This window comes from Camelus dromedarius, chromosome 20 (genome assembly GCF_036321535.1).
Source record: "Camelus dromedarius isolate mCamDro1 chromosome 20, mCamDro1.pat, whole genome shotgun sequence".
Taxonomy (NCBI): domain Eukaryota; kingdom Metazoa; phylum Chordata; class Mammalia; order Artiodactyla; family Camelidae; genus Camelus; species Camelus dromedarius.
Window position 1 is genome coordinate 15165630 of NC_087455.1, and position 15771 is coordinate 15181400.

The 15771-nt window shown below is 38.3% G+C and overlaps 1 long non-coding RNA gene across 1 annotated transcript in view; it reads right to left on the reverse strand.

Annotated features, from left to right (window-relative positions):
* Nucleotides 1-11840: 11840 nt before the first annotated feature.
* The window catches only part of LOC135318687 (uncharacterized), an 83796-nt gene continuing 79865 nt past the window's right edge, over nucleotides 11841-15771 (reverse strand). Inside the window, exon 3 of the long non-coding RNA XR_010376961.1 lies at nucleotides 11841-12011. This is a non-coding gene — a long non-coding RNA (uncharacterized LOC135318687). The remainder of the gene's footprint in view (nucleotides 12012-15771) is intronic.

Genomic DNA, 15771 nt, shown 5'->3' on the forward strand with positions numbered 1-15771 from the left:
TTTTTGCATTACTGTAATCCATTCTGGAGGGTTTATCGGAGAATCCATTTTCTTGCTCTTCACAACTTTAAAGATGGTGACTGTATTCCTTGGCCCATGTTTCTCTTCCATCTTCAAAGCCAGCAATGGTCTGTTGAATCTTTCTCACATCATATCACCCCAACACTGACTATTCTGCCTCCCACTTCCACATTTAAGGAGCCTTGTGATTACACAGGGTCAACCTGGATAATCCAGGATAATCTTCTATTTTAAGGTCAATTGATTAGCAACCTTAATTCCATCTGCTCCCATAACTCACCTTTAGCATGTAACATAATGTATTTATAGGCTCTAGGGATTAGAACATGTGCATCTTTGGGAGGCCATTGTTCTGTCTACCACACTTTCCTTGTGAAACATTATGCAAATTGTCCTTCTCTGGATCTGGTCAAAATCTCAGACAGCTTACATGGATGTTTCTAATTTCTCTGTAATTAAGAAAAAAAATCCCCAACATATATTTTCAACATTTTAAACTGATACTCAATTTTAACTTCTCCTATTTCTCTGACTAGTCCTATCATAGGCCTGGAAATCTGGAGTGGGTTGGGAGGCAGTCTATGGTTAGTTTCTATTTACTTCTTGACTGCCTCTTCCCCATATCAATAGCCGCTGTTTCCCACCTAGCGAGGAGCACGAAGGAGCAGCACTGTTATACAGGATTGAACCTCTGGCACTGATACCCTTCAATGTCAGATACAATTGCTGGCTCTTTGTTTCACTGGGTGTTTGTGTGAGCTCCTTATGATCTTTCACCAGGAACCTCCACCTACAGACCCCATGATATGGTCAGTACTGCCTGTTCAGTTGGATGCCACAACTTCCCTCACAGTCCTGGGGTTCTAGCATTACTTCCTCTGTTGGGGTCACCAGGGACCTCCAGGCAGTTGACCCCAGGCTAGCTCCCTGCCATGGTGGAAATGTAGCTTGCTCCCCCACGCTGCCCTTAGTGTAATCCAGTCATAGCTTAGGGCATTTAGACTTTCAAACTCCAAGTGATCTCCTTAAAAAAATTTTTTTCCACTGGCTTAAATCAAGACAGAAGAACGCTCCCACCTTGGGAGATATGGAACAACAATAAAACATAGAAGTAACACTTTTTGAAATAGTCCCTCTTGCTTGCTTCTTCATAGTCAGCCTAGAATTGGATAGTGGGATAAGACTGAGTAGAATTTGTTATTATGAATAGACAGTCAAACTCTCAGCTTTATGGGATGGTTTTTTAGCACCTACTGAATTGCTCTTGGCCTTTGGTGTCTCAATGGAAATTGAGATAGATTTGTATCTATAGACTGTAGTAAAATTCTTTATATTTATGCAAGTATAATAGGGCATGTAAACAAATTGCCTGGACATAGATACTTTTAGTGAAGGAAGTCCCACTGCAAGGATGTTTTTTGAGTCCATTGAAATATAGAAAACTTCTGTTTTATAACTAAGGAAAGAGGAAGAACTTTAGTATGGAGCCATGGAACACTGAAAGAAGTAGGAGAGGTAAGAATAACAAAGAGGAGGAGTTCCTGTCCCATTCCTAACCCCTTGTTCTACTCTTCTTCTTCCCTACTATTTAGAAGGGCACTGACCAACAAATGGAGCAGATATTTTGTTGGAGACCCTGGTCACAAACAATGTTCATCTGGGGCCACATTGGGCAGAGTGGAAAAAAAGACACTTTTCTCATCTCTGCTTAGATAGAAGCTAGGACGGCTTTAGCACTCCAAGACCTGGTAGCCTCATAAATGGGAGATAGCACTTCAGATGTGGACAGTGTTATCCCCACATAGGTACCAAAAGCAGTTGCAGTGGGACAAGCAGCCCACATCAAACCTGAGTAAAAGGAAGATGAAGTAGATCTTGCCAGCTGACTGCATGCTAAGGAGTAAGTAAATGCCTATATGCAAAGATAGGAAGCTTAGTGATATAAAGTTAAGATAGGAAATTTTGGGCTATTGATGTCAGTGTAGCTCAATATCCTGGGAAAGGGTAAGGACATTTGGGGTAACTAGGATGTTACAGTTTACAATGGACTTATTGTATTATTTGAAGTAACTAAAAAAACAGGATGATTTTTAAGCCAGTTGGATAAAAAGACAAATTATGAAACTATCACCCCCTAGGTATTAAAATTGTACTAAGCCTTTAACACACTGAAATGACCATGAAAGGTTTTCTTTTGCCCATTTGGGAGCTTATCCTGAGGATTACATTTATATGATTCCAATCTTCAAATAGGAAAAAAATTGATTCAAGTATTTAAAAAATAAGAATCACTTAAAATAGAAAAAAATTTCTAGACACAGGGCTGCAATTTCTCAGGTTTTTGTCTAAATATGCAACGTAATACAGCAGAGATCTGTTCCAAATCATTGTGGGCAGGGATCACGAGACCCAGATACACATCTATCACCCATATCTTATTTTAGACTCCCCTTTGATAGTATGTAGATCATCTGCCTACCATCCAGGAACTGAAGGGCTTGGAAGAGAACTGAGGAAGCAAAGGTAGTTTATAAAGTCTTTGTCGTGTTTGAGGAATACAGAGAATGAATATGAAAAAAAAAAAAGTAGAGAGACATTTTTAGCATTAAACATTTTGCATACACTACCTTATTCCTAACAATAATTAAATATCCCTAAACTTGTAAATATTCACGTTTTGTTTCTTTTGAAATGCATGTCTGGGTTTCCACGCTGCTACACTCTCCTGCCAACTTCCTACTCCCTGACTGCTTTCTCAGTGCTGTGCCTTGACACCTCTTACTTTCTGACCTCTTATAAATGTAAGTACTCTTCAAATCTCCATGCTCTTTTTCTTTTCCTTCCTAAGCAATATTTCCAATTGTTTCACACCAATGATTCTAACAGTTGGATGATCCTTAAAGATAAACTCAACATGTCCATCATGTACTCACATTGTGCATCTTGGTTTCATCACCTATTTTCACAAATTAGAAACCTCCAAACAGCTTTAGCTATTTCCTTTCCTTTAACCCCCACATCCAATTAGCCAACAAATCCAATTGTTTTTACCCCTGCATTGTTTCCTGTAGCTGTTTCCTCTTTTCCATCACTGTTGTCTTGTTTAGAGTGCTCCACCTTCTGCAATAGCTTCCCATATCTCCCTGCTTCTGCTTCTCATCACCTTCCCTTCATTTATCATCCTGCTCTAGTCACCTTTCAAAAATACAGCTATGTTCATATGACCTGCCGATTAACCTTTGCTGGCTTTCCATCTTCTCAGATAAAAAAGCCCAAGACCCTTCGCAGTTGAAACCTAAATTGCTTTATTAGTACTTCTCAGTAGTCCTTTCATTGGTCCTCTTTATTAGTCCTACATTATTCTACAACTCCTATCACAGATTCATTCCTCTGTTTACCCACCACCCTCTAAACAAACAAACAAAAAATGTGCATAATACCTCAAATCCTTCTGGGCTCATGCCATTCTCTTTATATGAAATATCTTATTAGCATGCAGACGTTGAATAATAACAAGAGCAACAAACAGCTACGTTCACTGAGCACTTAGTATTAGCAGGTGATATTCTAAGAGCTTGTCATTTACTAAGTCATTTAATCCTCACTCAAGCTTCTGGGGTAAGTAGCATGATATCCATTTCATAGATAAGAACACTGAGGCATAGAGAGTTTAAGTAACATCCAAAGTCACAGGGCTGACAAACTTTTACTGAACTTCTGATATCAGTAAGGCGTTTCGTTTCATTTCATTTCATTATTAAAGCAATGTCATGAGGTAGGAATGATTACATAAATGTCACAGGAATTGGAGTTTACAGAGGTCTTCCTCTAAAATTTTTGCCATTTCCATAATAAAATGCTTCCTCTCATCTAAAGGAAAAACACAAGCTTTGTTGTTAGACTGAAATCTGAGGATCTCTCACTTAATATAGTATTATTTTCTCCACAATGTGTTAGCAGGCTGGCCAAAGCATGATGCTAAGCAGGCTTGGGTTACATATGCTGTGACGTGCCAGCTGGAGCACAATGAACCAAGGGAAATGGGTTTGTGAGGACAGCTAAATTATGAATCTGTGACAACCAACTAGCATAGTTCTGAAAGCATCATTGGCTGCGATAAACGTTACTTAATATCCAGTCTATGGACTACACAGCTCCAAATATTTAGGCAGTGTTTCCAGATATGCTTTGGAATTCAAAACCTGAGATGTTGTTCAGAGCAACTGATTTCAGGTTTTAGGTTTCCCTAATTTTTAAAATTCTCTTCTGAGTAAAACAGTATGTTTGGTTATGAGTAAGGATGCTTTGGCCATCATGCTAACGAGGGGCATTTTCTTCCCCCATTTTGTGGGAGGTTGCTTTTGCCTCTTTCAATGCCTTAGCAGAAGAAAGCAAACCACTCAGACATCGCAAAACCACACTTCCCCCCCCCCCCCCCCGGCAAGCTGGCTTCTTTTCTGGATAACTAAAGATGACATTTTGCAGCTCAGTGTCAAAGATGGAACAAAAAAGTGAACTCTTTGCTCAGATGTTGCCCTATGTAAAACTGAAGAGCTACAAATTCAGCAACAATGTCCTGCCTTTTGGTCAGTGGCCAAAAATGAGATCACATATTTAGCCAAAAAAAAAAAAAAAAAAAAAAAAAAGAGAAATAAAAGTCAATTATGAAAGTAGTCTGGGAGACTGTAGATCACTTGAAAGTTTTAGAAAGTACCTCTTTCTAAGATTATTGTTTGAGAACAATGTTACTGAGGGCCAGGGGGCTGTGTGCACTTCAGTAACACCCATAGTAATTACTGGCAGATGTATCACATGATTTCTAGTCAAAATTTCAAAACAGAGACACTTAGTTCTGTCCTGTGGATAATGAGGAACTTGGGCAGCATGTCACTGGCTTATAAAGGTGAAAAGTCCCATTAAACACAACATAGACTGCAACTACCTCTATAGCAAGGGTTAGTTGTCTTTAAGAAATCCTATTTCCAGTAAATGGCACTTCTATTCTCCAGTCATTCATGCTCAGATCTTCAATCACTTTTGAACTCTTCTTCTACTTCTCCATATACATTTAGCAAAATAAGCCTTATTCAGTCTCCCTTTGTTGGTCGTGTTCCCTCTCCCTATTCCAGAATTAAAACTTCATTATGTTTTTTAACAGACTGTTTTTTGCAGTTTTTTTTTTTAAGAAGCTTGGATTAGAGATCCTAATCACCACTGAACAAACACCTCTAGTTATTTTCTTACTATTTTTCCAGTTTTGTAACCTCATTATAACAAATATAAAGGAAATATTTTAAGGAAGAGTCTATCTCAATCTTACTACCCAAATATTTCAGCATGTTTCCTTTTCAAGTCCTCTACCAGTTCAGCCTATATAAATAACTGATTGTGTTTCCATATAATCAGTTCACACATACAAATTTATTTTCTACTTTTTAACTAAATATATTTATATAAAATGATATGTGATATAAAAATTATATTAAGCATTGTCATACATGGATATAGAGTGTTTATAATATTTTCCTTTTAATAGTTGCATGATACCCATGAGGCCAATATATCCTTTTTAACTTAGCCATTTTCTTATTATTGAATAATTACATTGTTTTCAATTTTTATTACCAAAAATGATAGACCATCATTCTTTGTGTCTCTTTTCAGTACTACATCAAAGGACAGGATTCATGATACTACATGTCAAACTTGTCACATAAATTAATGTGCATTTCAAGTAATGTGAGAGTACATGATCTACATTTTAAAAGTTAGTAAGATGAAACATTTTCAATGCAATTTTAAATTTTAAATTGCATGTACTCTTTGTAAATTGCTCATAATTTTAAAAAATTAACCATCAGAGTTCTATTTTTTATTCCAATAAATTTGCATGACTTTTATGTAACATAAAATCAAAACCTTTATCATTTTATATGGTATTATTTTAGTCTTTTTCATTCTTTCCAAGTTTAAAAGTTTTATGACTGAATCAATTGATTTTTTAAAAAATTTTACATCATCACTTAAAATGTTGCCCCACTAGGGATCTGACAACTACTCAAATTTATGTTCTGCTAGTTATTCTATGATTTAACTTTACTTTATACTTAACTCTTTAATCCATTTGGTGCTTCCTTGCGGTATATTCTGTGGTCATATTCCACATGTTCTCTTTAGGTAAATAACAGCTATAATTCCATAGTAAATTGTAAATCATACAGCGATCTTTGCAATCATTTTCTTAATACAATCTCACAACAAACCTGGAGGAAGGCGTTAATAGCATGGCCATTTGGTAGATGAAGAAGCTAAAGCTCAGAGAAGTTAGCTGGTATGAAACTTGGGTTTTCAACCAAAGCCAGCCACATAAGGTGAAGATGATAGATTGACTGTCCTACCCTCCATACTTCCCCTTACTCTTCTCACTCCCCAACACACAAAATTTTATTACACTCTCTGTTAGCTACACTTACACTTGGTTGACATCTACTCTTTATCCTGCAATTACAAAACAAAATTTTGATTTCATTCAGAAATTTACTTTAAATATTAAAATTCAATACTCGAAAGAAATGGGAAACCACTGAACACCATACTACATGTCAAGCACTGTTTAGCCATAAAGATGTAACATTACATTCTTAAGGAGTTGACTATCCAACATTGAAGACAGGCATATAGTCAAAATACTACTGTATATGATGAAGTACCATGCCAAGCTATTTCCAGGGAGCAATACAGAGGGCCACCTACCCCATCGGAGGAAGATTTATCTAAACTGAGGAAGAAGCAAAGATGTGGAATCAATCTCACCTTTTTTTCCCCTCACAGTTCTAACTGTTAATGGGCCCCAACAATTGGACAAGGGACCTTCTAATTCTACTGTCAGGCTTAGAAGGACTTGGAAGGACCAAAGCTTATTTCATAGAGACCTAGGAGGACTTAGAATATATTGCTGCTACGGTGCTGGTAACCTGGTTCTTCATGTGTTCTCCAAGTTACATCATTCCTATTTCCTGACCTCCGCAATCTTGGAAAAAAAAATCTATTGGATTGGGCATTTTCTACAGTTTCTCTATTTAGCACTTCATTTTCCTGCTAACTCTTGTCTCACCTGTTATTCGTTGGGCCTATCAGTCAATTTTTAATCAGAGAAATAGAAACCACTGTAGGTGCTTCAAGCAGAGAGAGATTAATATAGGGATTTATTTACAAAATATTAGAAGAGCTAAGAAACAAAAGAGGAAAGCTCATGTTGTCCAGATATCTGTAACTACAGGGAACCTCTGCCTTCACTACAGATTGAAGGATCTGGCATTCCCAGTGACACCTTCCCACTGCTAATCAGGAGGTCATGAGCCACACACAACACATCAATGCTGTTACAAGTAGTAGAAATGACACCTACCTCCCTCAGGTCTTCTAATCCCATGTGAGTGTTTGCCACTAAGCTAACAGAAGTATAGCTGTCAAATAAAGTGACAGCTCACCCCTGTTTGCCAAAGACTTTTCAGGTTTTAGCAGAAAAAGTCCCATATTCTTAGAAACCTTCAGTCCCAAGGAAACTGGGCCTGTTGATACTCAATTGGCATGAGAATCTAGGAAACGTAGTTTTCAGGCTTCTAGCCCCAACAGTACTAAAGAGAGTAAAGAAGAGTTGCTCTGAGGCTGAGTACCAGCAAACATTTGTCTGACATAGTCCTTTAAAGAAAATTACAGATGAATAAGAACCAAAATGTCACCTCTGCTTAAATGTGAGCATAACCCACTACTTGGCACTCCTGTTGCTAAGCTGCAATTGAACAAGATAATAGAAAAGACATTGATTCAAAGGGGGCTACTATGATGATGAAACTCTACCCAGAAATAAACCAGACTCTGAGTATAGGATTTTTGCGAGATTAAGTTATGTTATTATTAATTAATGTCCGTAGCACATTGCCTACACTGAATAACTATCCAACAAAGGAAATGACGAGTACTACTACTACCACTGCAAAAGCAGGCTGTAAAAAAATTATGAAATTGAGGCCAAGTGGAAAAACAATAATAAAAACTAATTTACTAGTTGACTTCTCCAATCGCAAAGGATAGAGAATGTATTTTGTGACTATTCCCATTCTAAAAGCAAAGAACTGTCCCACTCTTATTCCTGCCCAAAAGCTCTTGTTATGCAAAAAAGACAAGGAACACTCTACTGTTAAAACACTCAATAAAGCAAAGGTTGAGTATCATTTTAAACATTAAAGAATTTCACACCAGTCCTTGGTACCAACAGGAGGAATTCCCTGCATGTCCACTGGAAGCATAATCCCTGCTTGGCTACAATTTTGCTTTGCATGGCTTTTTAAATGTCACATAAATGTATTTAGCAACCATGCTTTCATTTTGTGTTATTAAGTAAACACAGGACAATTAGACTGACTGGTAATAAAGCACTCTTTATAAAGCAGGGTGGTGGAATTTAGAAATGGCTGTCCTGACCCTGGAGAGCAGACAGCTATTCCAGGCCTCTTTGGTCAACCACACAGAGCTGTGCAGAGGAGGGCTTTCAGAGACCAACACCACTGACTCTCAGGATGGAGCTCACCCCTTAACCAGAGTTTTCATCATGTGTTCTTGGTTTACAATCCCTTATTCTGGCTGCCAGACAGGGCCCTCACAGCTTTTTAACCTGAACAGACAGAGACCGCATGTTTATCCATCCTGGGGCTCTGACATCTGATGCCCAGCTGTGATTACGCCAGAAGAATGGACTCCAGAGGCATCGCTCCAGTGACTTTTCCCAGGGAACAATCACAGGAACACAAATCCCTCACAGATCACAGGGGAGGGAGGCTCCAGGGAAAGGCAGTCGAGGCCGCAAGGGAGCTCAGTAGGGACAGATTTGCTGGGTGTGCACATATGATTTCGGGTTGTAGAAAGAACTAAAATATTGCTAATGGACCATTTACTTCTCAGAGAAGACAATAACAGGGTTGTATATTTTCTTTTTAAGACATGTTACAACTGCTCTCCATACCTTCTATCCCTTTGGCTTTTTCACATTAATGCTCTAACTCTCCTCATTCATTCATTCATTTAATTCAGTCATCTACTCATTCATTCATTTCCTCATTGATACTAAGTGCCTGGACTGTGTCCAGCACTGTGCTAGGAACTGGGAACACAAGAAGGAATGGAAACTATTTCTTCAAGGGGTTCTCTGTTCACTGTCCAATGGTGGCAGAAAACAGCAAGTATATCATTAGACTGTATTTTGAAAAACTTGTACAGAGGCTTAATATAAAAAAAAGTCTTATGGGGAAAATGTCCATTCTTCCTGACACCCAGTCCAAGGGTAAACATGCGTTGGTCCTTAGACTATCAGAAACTTACAGATATGCCTTTTGATAAAGTGGAGTAGAGGGTTGGAAAAGGCACAGCTGAGAGAAGGTTGTCAGACAAAAGAAAGTGCTACTTCTCAGGGGCCATTTTGTTTCTATGCACAAACCCAAAGACACAGCTCTTAAGTTCACTGTTGGCACAGATTTAACTTGTGGTCAAGTAAATTATGCCCACATTCACCACCACGAGTTTTAGGGGATTTTTTACAAACTGTGTCGGAACCATTTGCCTCTGTCTTAGACTTTCTCAACTGATTTTTTCTTTTTAAGCACAAATGCTGAACTTTGTCATTCTTTCCTGTTGAATTTCATCCTGTTGGTTGGATTCACTCTCCAAATCTGGTGAAATCATTATAAATTTTGTTTCTGTCATCTATTATTGTAACTACTCCACCCAGCTTTATGTCATCTGACGATTTCACAAATATCTCCTTTTTCTTTTCACTTCTATTCAGTCCTTCTACCACATGGCAACCAGTTATCTTTCTCAAATAAAAATCTCATGTTATTCTCCATCCACCCACAATTTAAGTATGGCTCCCCACCGTGACAAATAGCCTAGCACAGAACTCAAGGACTTTCACAATATGCCCCTTATTTTTCATCTTCAACTCCTGACAATGCACCCTCCCTTACCTCCAAATGCATTAAACTACTCAGAGGTTCTTGGAACTCAATGTACAACCGCTGCCTATCTGCTGAGCTCTGCTCTTCCTCTTTAGAAGGTTCTTTTCTAGTAGATCCACCTTGATAAACTACTCATTCTTTAATTCTTGGCCACACTGTAGCTCCTCTGGACAAACCAACACTCCCTGCCCCAGAAAATGTTCCAGTTTCTGTGCTTTTAAGGTAATTTATATATATTGCTTATATATATAAAATAATTCCCTGTGTATTTTCTTTCCGAACCCTGAACTCCCCAACATTAGGGCCTATGACTAATCTTTGAATCTCTAGAATCCAAAACACATGTAAATATGCAAAACATTATAAATGAATTGACCCTTGTCATTATCTAATGTTAATTTTTTTTAATGTTGAACAGAGCTACCAGAAAGTACCTTCTGTGTTGACATCAAGACAATTGCAACACTTCGTTCAAAGCAAATCTTGGCTTTTTCGTTTTTGATGCTGACCCTCTGGAAAAGAATGGCTGAAAGAGGAGCTCTAGACAGCACCTTTTCTCTGATTTCAACTGAGGTACAGCAAAGGGGGTCAAAAAAAAGTTGGCTACAAATAATATTTATTTTATAATACTTGCATTCCTTTTTATGCAAACCACTTTCGCATACTACTTCTCTTCATGTTCATTCACTGTCACCCTGTGAGACAAGGTGTGTATATGTTAAAGGCACACACAAACTTTAAAACCCGACTCACTATTTTTGATTCCTGACTCTGCCATTTACCTGCTGCGTTATCTTGGGAAAGCTACGTAACATCTTTGAGCTTCTATTTCCCATCTATAAAATTAGAAGAATAATAGTTGCTGCCTCACGGTGGTGTTTTGGGAATAAATGTGTTCATGAGATAAATAAATGTGAGATGCTTAGACCAATGTTAACCATAAGTGTGGACCATTTTATTTTAAACTGAAGTATAGTTGATCTATAATATTATATTAGTTTCAGGTGTACAACATAGTGATTCAAATTTGTATACATTATGTTCCATTTGAAGTTACTATAAAATATTGGCTATAAATATTCATTTGTGCACTCAAAATACTTGTTCTATGCCATGAACTGTGGTCTGTACAGTGACACACAAGATAAAATGCACATCTATTCTCAAGGAGGATGCAGCCTTGGGAAAAAAGACAGCATGCAAGGAGACAAACAAATACATAGTTACAAACTGAAATATGGGCTGTAAAAGAGCCAAACAGGGTTATCAGAGTTGGAAGGGGATGGGGAGCTGGTTTAAATAAGGTGGTCAGAATCAGAAAAGGAGGGTTTTCTGAAGGGGGAGAAGCCAGCTGAGGACGCACAGAAATAAGAGCACTCCAGGCAAAGGAACAACCTCTGCAAAGATCCAAGGTAGGAAACGTATGACAACAGTCCTAAGAACAAGGGATGAAACTGAGGCTAAGCGAGGTTAAGTGATTTGCCCATGGTTAAATGTTAAGCCCCATCAAAGTCAAGATCACAGCCCAAATTCCTGATATATATGACTCTCATCATTGTACCATACCATGTTGTGGATCCTGCATGGAAAGGAAAATGAGACAAGTGGCCAGTCATTTGCTCACGAGATTAGCTCAGCAGCTGCCCAGTCTCAAAGGGCCATAAATCTAAACCAGTCCCGTCATCTGTGCATCAGGCTGGATAAGGGATGCTATGAAAGCCGAGGTCACCTTTAAAAAACTGTCCAGGAAAAATTGAGATATTTCTAATTTTTATTTATTTTATGTCTCCATAGTATATTAGCCAGTGTTCACTAGGTCACGATGAAATAACAAAGTACTCCAAACGTACAGTGTTTACCAAAACAAAATTTTGTTTCTTGCTTGCCTTACATTTTGGTGATGATTTCATTGCAGCTCTGTTCCTCCCATGGCCTAGGCTGAGTGAGGGCAGAATTATGCAATGGTTCTTAATTGTTCTGCAAAAAAAGAGTCTCATATCACTTCCATTCATACAAGAAAAAGTATCTTGGCCAAAACAAATTTTATGGCCAAGTTCAACCTCAATGTGGTAGAAATCAGTGGGGATATAAACTCTTCTCCCAGGGAGATATACACATACACAGATCAATAGTGTGGTCTGTGAAATGTACTAAACAAAGATATTTAAATCATTCTCATTTGAATTTAAGTAATTCAGTGGCTACTGAAATATTGAGGTTTATGAAGTGTTTATTATCAGGATTTGAGAGAAGCTTCTTTAAGTTTGACCCATATATTTATTCAACAAACAATTACTGAGTATTGCTATAGCCCGGATTGTATGTCAATTTCCTCTTTCCTCTTAAACCTGTGTTCCTCTGCCCCTTAACCTCCAAAACTCCCATGTAAAAGACTCATATGTGTGTTTATTCCAACCCATCAAACAATTCATTTAGTTCTGATATTATCTACCTAGAGATAGCATCAGATCTTACAAGTCAGGAGCTTAGACCCATAAAACTGCCCACACTTGAGATGCCAATTGCAAATCCAGGTGTCACCTGTGCATCTGACCCATTGGCTATAAACTGGAGGTTCCCATGACCTCCTCCCTGGGTTGGACTAATTTGCTAAAGCTGCTTACAGGTCTCAGAGAAACATTTACTTATGTTTACCAGTTTATTACATAGTATTATAAAGCATACAGATGAACAAGATCCCTCTGACTCTAGGATTCAGGTAGTTAGTAGAACATTAGAAGAGATATTAAGAAGAGCAAGATGTCCCTACAATTTTACTTTCAACAACTAACACAAGCATTTTGACAAAAGTAAGCATGGTTATGACCTTAAATGCCAGGTAACAGTATCGTTTTAAAAATCTGATCTTGACACCCCCAGAAAGTGTCAAACTTAAAAAAATTTTTTAAAAACTGTTTCTTGGTCCATGGACTATATGCCTATGTCAGCCTCCTAAAACATATGTGATTGCTTTTTTTTTAACAAGACCAGGACATACAAATGTTTTTGATCATGTTTTCCAATTTCTATATTCCTCTAATGAAAAAACGTGTTATAGCCATTTTCCAGGACTTGGTAAGATTCTCTCTGGTTAAGGTATAGTAGCTGAAGGGCTCATCTGGCAACATCTATGGACTCAATGGGAAGCAAAGCAGCCTTAAGCACTGAGCCCATATGTTTACTCCACCAGCTTGGCTCCCTATCTGGAAAAAGACTGAGGGCACAGAAAGTCTCAGACCTTGAAGTAGGGTTGGAGGCAATGAACCCACGCTGACCACATATTTCACACAACCATGTTGAAACAAACCAAGAACGATGGCAAAGAGAATTTTGGCAAAGTCTAGCTCAGTCTACAATCTATCTTTGGGAAAAAGTTTCACCATTACGACCACTTCAAGAATTAAGACTACTTCAAGTAATGAAATCTGTTCCTAAGTTTTTACCTCTTCTGCACACTCCATGATTCATGATACCCCAGTCTTCTTCCCCCACAAATGGGCACTCAGGGCTCTCATACCCTTCCCCTGCTTCTATTCTCAAGAAAGGATTACACAAACTCATTTCCTGGGAGGAAAATTACTTAAATAAGTTGCATTGTACTCTCCCTCTCAGAGAGATTTACATTTTAATGAGAAAAATAGTGGCTACTATAAAATCATCAGCTAAAGAATTAAGCAATGTGAGTAGTTAGGGTTATGGATTTCTGCCGAATGGATCTGAAACCACATTTATATTATATGGCCTCAAACTATTTTACTCTCTGCTACTTCATGGAAGGGTTCTGAAAGTAAGCATCAAGCTGACACAATAAGGAAGAAAGGAAGCTCGAAACACATAAAACACTTCAAAATATCTGTATTGTATTCGTGCTTGAAATTGCCTGATTCTTTTCCCCTCCTGCCTCCCCCAGTGATGAATCTCAAATATTGACTAATACAGGAAGCCTTCCCTGACCTGCATTGGTCACGCTTATCTCCTCTGTTCCTGCAGTACTGTGCACATTTACCACAATTATTTGTTTAAATATCGGTCCATTCATTTGTGAGGTCCGGAAGGACAGGAATCAAGACTTTTTTAAATCTCTGAATGCCTGGTTACTAGCTGAAGCCTCACACATAACACTTAACAAACATTAGGAAGACGATAAGGGGCTGTGAACAGGAAATAAGCACAAAAGTTTGTCTATCTTACTTAGTTTCAAAAGTGGATTTGAATTCGTTGTCAATATTTAACAACTGGGATACTTCACATGAAAATCTATATTCTCAATTTTTCTTTAGAAAGAAGTCTGAAAACATTGTGCTCAATAAGCTAGAATAAAATCAATCTTGGAGTAGAGAAGTTATTCTCAGTATGACACAAAAACATAAAACATATGAGAAAATACTGATAAAGTTGACAAATGAACGAAGACTCACGTATATAAAAATTAGGGTGAAAAAAGTCAAAAGCAACTACCAAAAATCCTGAGAGGAGAAAAAAAGTATATGCGTTTGTAAGAGATTAATTTCCCCAAAACACATAGGGTTTCCACAAAATGACAAGAAAAACATCAATCACTGAGTCCCCCTGCTCCCCAAAGTGTCTTCCTTCTTTAGATGGAGCATGTGCTTTCTCTCTTAAATCCAGCCTGCTTCATTCACTGCTTTTAGTGGCCTGACCCTTGTAGGCACTTGTTTTAAGACTATCGTGGGAGCTTTGTATTATGTCAGTTTAACTAAGTTGGGACTACAATTCCCAGAATTCCTTTTTCTGCATGTTTCAGAGTTAGGATTTGGCAGTAGAGAAATGTGCCTGAGATTCAGAAGGCTGAGATACTCAGCATCTGTGTTTACATTTGAAAGGTGCTGGATCAAGCACTGCTGCAGCTCGCTAGCTGGTCTGCTGCCCCCCTTTGTTGGACAGGACAGCAGCCAGAACTGCAGCTCCCCCAGATACTATTGCATATCCTCCTGTAGCTTCTCCAAATCTCGCACTAGGTTCACGTACATGTCTGTGGTGACTCACAGTGGCTGTTAACACTGGAGGCTGGTTGTTGGTGAGAGACCAATGTAGGTTCCAATCTTTCCTCCTGGTTGCAGCTCATCTTCTCAGGACTTAGCTCTCCCACATGCTCCCCGACCACCAACCCCAATGACCTCTGGCTGCAGCCCCTGAAACTGGGCTAAGAGACACACTTAAACATCAGCTCTTTAACAAGGTCCCAGGATTTCATAAGGTCAAAATCCTGTAAGAAATCACAATGGTTCTGCTTCTCTAATAGAACCCTGACCAATGCATCTCTCATGATTCTAAATCAGCACCATGCATCTTCTCCGACTACCACTTTATCAAAAAGGCTTTCCCCTTCCTAATTCAACCACAGAATAATAGTGGGAACAACTAAGATTCATATATCATTGTTTGCAAAGCAATTTCACACTTACTACCTCATTTAATGCTCAAAAAAAAATCCTCCATGGCATTTTAAACTATCTGTGTTTGACAGATGAGGAAATGGAGACTCTGAAAGTCAGAATGACTTGCCCAAAGTTAAACAGCTCGACTGAGCCAGTACCAAGGCCAAACACTGAAGGCAGCTGACAGTTTCACAGTCTTACATTCAGACTGAGAATTTTACATCACCTCTTTTCCAGCCATGTAACCATGGGCATACATATCTCACTAGATTATTATAAAAATTAAATGAAATAACACATGTAAAGTACTTAGAAAGCCATCTTGAATATAGTAAAGA